Raw genomic sequence first — 7745 nt, 5'->3', positions numbered from 1 at the left:
TAAAATATGTTTATTATTTGTTGAATTGTTTCTAGTCTCCTATTAGGTTTCTAAGTGATAGAGAGATATTAAAAGCGAGAGGGATTCTCATGCATTCTTTTGTCTTATGATATAGCATATCACTAGTGTGATAATATGGGTCCGTTACACGTATGAGGATAATGTGACATCCTGGACACGTGAAGACGTGACTATGTGGTCCCATAACTCTGGGAACAAGATCGTTCTGAGTACTTGGTTGTATACAGAGGTCTTTGAACCCACGTGTGGATCATCTTTAAAAGCCGATATAAAGCTACTTTTAGATATTCCTAATATCTCCATCACTTACTATAGGGAGCATTTACTAATATATCTGTATTTTTTACATTCATGACTTTTTGACTGACATAGCCGTGTCAATGGATGTTTATAGTAATGTTACAGCAGTTGCTTAGCAACTTATGATGCCATGATACATGGGGCGACTCAGTGGAACGCATTGACACGCATTACATCATATGGATGCGATCTATGCTCTCTGCTGCGGAGTGATGATTTACTTCCGCCTCGGGGGATTACACTGATGTGTCAAATTTCAATTACCACGAGGGATGCAGCAGAGTGCTGCAACACACTTGAATGGAGTAGTTGAGTCTGAAGTTCTGATTGGTGAGTGAGGATATGCCAATGGATTTTACACCACTGCTGCATAAATGATTATAATGTAATCAGTTGTTTTTAATGTTTTTGTTATTATGTATTGTTATTCACGATGTCACATACACACTTCTGTATTTTCTGTATCATGTCTATGTTTATGATGATACCGTACACAATATATGATGTTTGTTTTCATACACTTTGTATTTGATTGTTTTATAATGAGACTAATTATGTAAAAGAGTCTCAAACATATATAAACTTGCTGAGTAGATGTGTCACTAGGCTTGATAAAGATCCTATTGTAGGATTGAAACGTTGCTGTTAGTTTGGATTGAATAAACCACCATTTTTTTCATGTTGGAGTGCTGCAAATTTTCTTCTGCTATATATTACTATACGTCCTAGGATCGGGACGTTTTGCTGGGCACCTGGTCGATTATTCATTAGTGAGTGCTGCTGTCTTCTTGTGTGCTATATATATATATATATATGTGTGTGTGTGTGTATATATGTTTGTGTGCATGTATATATGTGTGTGTGTGTGTGTGTATATATGTGTGTGTGTGTATATATTTGTGTGTATATATGTGAGTGTGTGTGTGTGTGTGTATATATATATATATGTTTATCAGAGGCGTAGCTAGGGGTTTAACACAGAGGGGGCAAAACATCTGACTGGGCCCCCCGCCCCCCTAATGTAACACGCAGGATCGAGCTGTCTAAGGCTTCATTCACATCTGCAACAACCTAAAAAGCACAAAAGCGCAGGGGACATAACACCCCAATAGATGACTCGCATCATGTATCCTGAGCACCGCTTGTATGTGCAGTCCACAGGAGCTATCAATGAATTGTTTTCCGCCAGCAACCTCTATTTAAACCTCCTGGATTTTAATTGTAGTCAGCCTCCTGACGAAGCCGGTCGTGGGTGAAACGCGCGTCGAGGCGTTTTTGTGCCATCTCTGCCTCTATCATGTCTACAGGTATGTTGTTCCGTCTATACAGTATATTAGATGCGACATGCATTAGCGTTTTTTGTATATGCGCTGTCAATTCTCAGCGGCTGTCTGCTATGCATGCACTGCATTAGGCAGTATCTATTAGACACATACAGTTATTCTGTATCTATTGCCTTTTGGCATCTTGTTACATTTTTATTCATGGCATGTTAGATATGGGACGTTCTTGAGATTGGTTGTCTTTTGTTTCCCTTATGGTATGTTGTCATCTATACCTGATCGCTATTTCTCTCTATGTATGATCCGCTTTATTTACTATATTTATTACTGTGATACCATGTATTGTTATGTATTAATAAAGATGTATATTTTTTTACAATATATGGCAGTGATTTATCCTTATACTCTATTGGGGTGCTATGTCCCCTGCAATTTTGTGCTTTTTAGGTTGTTTTGAGGTTTCTTGTAGGTTTATTATAATTCATTCACATCTGTGTCAGGGCTCCGTTCATGGGTTCAGTCAGACCTTTCCGTCAGGGGAACCCACGAATGGAAACCGAACGGAAACCAGAGGGAAACTATAGCTTTCCGTTTTTCCATTGCTAATGGTTTCTGTATGTCTCCGTTTCGTAAGGTTTCCGTTTTTTCGGTGGAATCAATAGCATAGTCCCTCCCGCTTACTACGCCACTGGTGTGTATATATATGTGTGTTTATATATGTGTGTTTATATATGTGTGTGTATATACATATGTGTGTGTGTATATATGTGTGTGTGTGAGTGTATATATGTTTGTCATGCCCATGACTGCGGACCGTCACGCTCACTTACCTCCTGACGTCCGCAGACATGGAGCATCGAGCGCTGGTCCCAATCTCCTCCTCGGGAGACACCAGCACGCACTCCGCTTCTTCCGGTCGGGTCCTGCAGGGTGCACACGCACGCTTGTGCCTGCTCTTAATGAGCCAGGGTGTGCACCTGAAATTAGTACAAAATTTGCCCATGAGCCCTGGACTATAAGAGGGGCCAAGCTCCTTCTTGCCTTGTCTGAGCCTTGTTGTTGTTACCCTAGTCTGTCTAAGCAAATGGTCTCCTAAGTGTTTTCCAGTTCCCAGTGTTTCCCGTTCCTGCTTCCTGTAACCTGTATCCCGTGCTATCCTGGTCAAGTACCGTGCTGTGCTGTATACCATGCCTGTCCTGCTACACCATGCCTGGCGCCTGCCTGCTGCCTAGTCCCAGCCGAGCCTGTCTTGCTACTGTCTGAGCTACCACAGGTACACTATACGAATTATAGACTGTGACCTGTGTCCTGTTCGTCAGCTGCCATACCGTCAAGGAGGCACGGCCCAGTGGGTCCACATACCCAACGTGACAGTAGGCTCAGACCATGGACCCCGCTGGTCAATCCAAGACCATGATGACGTCACAAGAGATGCGGACGGATATGCTAGACCTCTGGTCTCAACAGGTCCAATTCCTCCAGACCTTGAACATTATTGCACGTTGGCTAGAGGTGCAAGCTGCCGATCCTGCTACCACACCTCCTGGCAGTACTGATCCTCAAACTACACCTCCTGGCAGTGCTGATCCCCAATTTTCTTTGCCACTTCCTGAACGCTATGATGGAAATGCAAGGACATGCCGTGGATTTTTGAACCAGTCCCAGATCCACTTTAGCCTGTATGCAAGGGCATTTTCATCTGATAGCGCAAGGGTCTCTTTCAACATCTCTCTCCTCACTGGCAGGGCCCTTGCATGGGCGGACCCTATCTGGGGAGACAAGGACCAGAGACCCGTGACTTCCAAGGGTACCTACGGACATTTTGCATGGTGTTTGGGGAGCCTGGACGAGTATCGTCTGCAGCCGCTTCCTTGATGAACCTACGCCAGGGAGACACCTCCATGGGCGAGTACGCCATCCACTTCCGCACCCTCGCAGGAGAACTGTTGTGGAACAATGAGGCCCTGGTGGCTACGTTCTGGCAGGAACTGTCTCCTAAGATTAAGGGCGAGCTTGCCGCCCGGGACCTACCATCTACCCTGCATGACCTCATCCTTCTGGCCACCCGGATTGATATAAGGATCCGAGAATGGCTCCAAGAGGCTTGTCGGGAGGGAGGACTCCCTAGCCCGGTCCCTACTTTGCAGCAACCCCTGCTGTCCTCAGATGCTGATCCTCCTAAGGAGTCTGTGAGGATGGACCAGTTTAAGCTGTCTACCCAGAAGAGACAACGCAGACGCACCTCGGGACTCTGTCTATATTGCGGCCTCAGAGGCCATCTTGTGCGTCTGTGTCCCCAAAAGCCCCAGAGCCTAGGGTTGGTGGGAGAGACAACCTTGGGTAAAGAAGGACTTTCGTCTAAATTATTAATTCCCGTGACCATAGTGTCCGGCGAGAAAACGCATCGGGTCTCTGCGTATCCGGACTCTGGATCCGCTGCTAATTTCATTTGTAGAGACCTGGTGGATCTTCTCCAATTGCCCACTACCCCTCTGGAGAGGCCGTTGATGGTTGCATCTGTGAATGGACTACCTCTGCCAGACCCAGTTATAGCTGTGACCAAGTCACTGAAGTTAAGTGGGAGCCCTCCACTCCGAGCTCCTCTTGTTCTTTGTCCTGGCTAAAGCCATCAATCCTGTGCTGCGGGGCCTGCCCTGGCTCCGACTACATGCCCCAGTCCTGGACTGGAATTCTGGAGAGGTTCTCCAGTGGGGCTCAGAGTGTCTCAAATGTTGCCTGGTACAGATTAGTTCAGCTCAGTCTCCTCTGCCTCGGTCCTTGGCAGGATTGTCCGGTCATTATTCTGCATTTTCGGATGTCTTCAGCAAGAAAGAGGCGGAGACGCTGCCCACACACCGGGTGTATGACTGTCTTATCGACCTAGTTCCTGATGCATACCTTCCCCGTGGTAGGGTATATCCTCTCTCATTGCCAGAGACTCTGTCCATGTCCGCCTATGTTAAGGAGAACTTGGAGAGGGGATTCATACGGAAGTCTTCCTCCCCGGCAGGAGCCGGGTTCTTCTTCATCAAGAAAAAGGATGGTTCTCTGCGTCCTTGCAGATCACGGTAAAAAATAGGTATCCATTGCCATTGATTTCTGAAATGTTTGATCGTATACGTGGAGCCAAGATTTTTTATAAACTAGACCTGCGTGGGGCTTACAACCTAATCTGGATTTGCCGAGGTGACGAATGGAATACGCCATTTAACACCCGTGACAGACACTATGAATATCTAGTAATGCCCTTCGGCCTATGTAATGCTCCCGTGGTCTTCCAGGAGTTTGTTAATGACATCTTCTGTGACCTCCTCTATGTTCGTGTTGTGGTCTATCTTGATGACATCCTGATTTTTTCTCCAGATCCAATCACTCATCGGAGACATGTCCATCAAGTTTTGCTGCGGTTAATGGAGAATCGCATGTACGCCAAGTATGAGAAGTGCGTGTTTGAGAAAGATGCTCCACCCTTCCTAGGCTACATCATCTCGATTCAAGGTCCCAATATGGATCCTGAAAAGGTAAAGTCCGTCCTGGAATGGCCACGCCCTCAAGGCTTGAGGGCCATACAGCGCTTCCTGGGATTCTCCAGTTTCTACGGACAGTTCATTCCAAACTTCACCTCACTGACATCTCCTATCTCTAACCTCACCAAGAAAGGCATGAACGCCAAGGTGTGGACTCCAGAAGCAGAGGCCACATTTAATAGCCTGAAGAGTGCCTTCATGTCAGCCTCTATCCTCCATCTTCCAGATGTTTCTCGATAGTTCTCATTGTAGGTGGATGCCTGCTCTGTCGGTGCTGGTGCACTCCTGTTCCAGAGAGGTTCTAAGGGCAAGTCAATGGTATGTGGCTATTACTCTATGCTTTTCTCTTCCGCAGAACGCAACTACCCAATTGAGGATCAGGTGTTACTGGCCATCAAATTGGCTCTGGAGGATTGGAGACATCTATTAGAGGGCGCAGTTCATCCCATCTTGATATTTACGGTCCACAAGAACCTCACTTATCTCCAGACGGCCCATACGTACGGAAATGTGTGTGTGTATATATACATATATATGTGTGTGTGTATATATATATATATATATATGTGTGTGTATATACGTGTGTGTATATGTGTGTGTATATGTGTGTGTATATGTGTGTGTATAAATGTGTATGTGGGTATATGTGTGTGTGTGTGTGTGTGTGTGTGTGTGTGTGTGTGTGTGTGTGTACAATGATATATGTGTGTATATATATTATATATGTGTGTTTGTTTTGTGTGTGTGTATATATATATATATATATATATATATATATGTGTGTGTGTGTGTGTGTATATATATATATATATGTGTGTGTGTGTGTGTGTGTGTGTGTGTGTGTGTGTGTGTGTGTGTGTGTATATATATATATTTGAAAGGATTTACTATATATATATTTATATATGTGTGTGTGTGTGTGTGTGTGTGTGAATATATATATATATATATATGTGTGTATGTATATATACGTGTGTGTGTGTGTGTGTGTGTGTGTGTGTGTGTGTGTGTGTGTGTGTGTGTGTGTGTGTAAATGTGTATCAGAGGCGTAGCTAGGGGTTTATCATAGGGGGGGGGAACTTATCTGACTGGGCCCCCCAATTCATGTAACACGCAGGATCGAGTTGTTACCGATCACTTCTAAGGCTTTGTTCACATCTGTGTCAGCCGTGTGTGTGTGTGTGTGTATATATATGTGTGTTTGTGTGTGTGTATATGCTTGTGTGTATATATGTGTTTGTGTGTGTGTGTGTGTGTGTGTGTGTTTGTGTATACGTGTGTATATACATATATATGTGTGTATCTAGTAACTCCTAGTGCGGAGTTTCCTCTTTATCTGAAGCAGTCCAGGTTCATAGTGGCGCACGCACCCCAGATGCGGCAAAATTCTGGCGCATCTCGGGTGATCCTGCGCCACTTACAAGGCTCAATAAACTAAGTAGTGACAGCTCTAAGCTGCCATTGGTTAGTTTACATCACATGGTGGCCAGTTATCTAAATTCATTTGCCTTCTTTTAAAAGTAGACCATTGTAGACCATTGACCCAGACATAACCTGGGACCACGTGATGTAAACTAACCAATGACAGCTTAGATCTATCACTACATAGTTAACGGTCACAGACCCAGGAAAGTTAGTGTGATAATAGTTTTACTTTTTTATTTATTAGTGTTAATGTTTTTTTTGTGTTTTATTACAGGTTCGGTTGTTGGACTACTTCGGATTCGAGGACTACTTCGAAGACGGCGTTTTTAATTCCAATAGAACGACGACGGTTTTATTTTAATAAAATATTTTGAATGTGTTAATGCTGTTTTTTTTTTGTTTTTTTATAATTACTACTGTCTTAGTAATGGCCGCTGTCTGATATACGGCATCCATTACTAAAGCGGGGCTTAATGTTAGCCGGTGAAAAGACTAGCAGTAACCCCCCCATTAATACACAGGTACCCACTGCCAGGGATACCGGGAAGAAACGGGTATGATCCAGCACCCAACCATCTGCAGCGATGGTCGGGTACTGGGGCGGCCGCAGGCTGGTATTAGGCTAGGAAAGCCCAAAAACAATGGCCATTCCCCACCATGCTAGTACTAGGCTGCTGCTGTGTTGTATCTGGCTGGTTATGAAAAATGGGGGGGCCCCACATCGCTTTTTGTTAATTAAAAAAAAAAAACATCATGAGGTCCCATCCCCATTTCTCATAACCAGTCAGATACAACACAGCAGCAGCAGCATTACCAGGGTGAGAAGGCCCATTGTTGTTGGTCTTTCCCAGCCTAATACCAGCCTGCGGCCGCCCCTTTGGACGATCATCAGTTCTGGATCGTACCTGGCTTTCAGGTAGCCCTACTGGCGGTGGGTACGGAGTAATATGGGGGGTGTTACTGCTAGCCTTTTCATTGGCTAACACTAAGCCCCGCCTTAGTAATGGACACTGTCAATCAGTCAGCGGCCATTACTAAGGCAATAGTAATAAAATTAAAACGAAACACAGAAAAAAATACAACCCTCGTTAACCATTTTATTGAAAATAAAAAACGCCTAAGGGTATGTTCACACGCTGAGCCAAAAACGTCTGAAAATACGGAGCTGTTTTCACCTGATTTTCAGATG

General features: G+C 44.6%; 1 long non-coding RNA gene across 1 annotated transcript; it reads left to right on the top strand.

Moving 5' to 3' along the window:
* Positions 1–467: 467 nt before the first annotated feature.
* LOC142748426 (uncharacterized) lies at positions 468–6939 on the top strand. Its single transcript, XR_012882257.1, has 2 exons — positions 468–651; positions 6831–6939. It is a non-coding gene; the product is annotated as an uncharacterized LOC142748426 (long non-coding RNA).
* Positions 6940–7745: the final 806 nt, after the last annotated feature.

Source organism: Rhinoderma darwinii, chromosome 3, assembly GCF_050947455.1.
Source record: "Rhinoderma darwinii isolate aRhiDar2 chromosome 3, aRhiDar2.hap1, whole genome shotgun sequence".
NCBI classification, from domain to species: domain Eukaryota; kingdom Metazoa; phylum Chordata; class Amphibia; order Anura; family Rhinodermatidae; genus Rhinoderma; species Rhinoderma darwinii.
The sequence above is the reverse complement of the archived record's forward strand: the minus strand, read 5'-3'. Positions and strand labels throughout refer to the sequence as shown.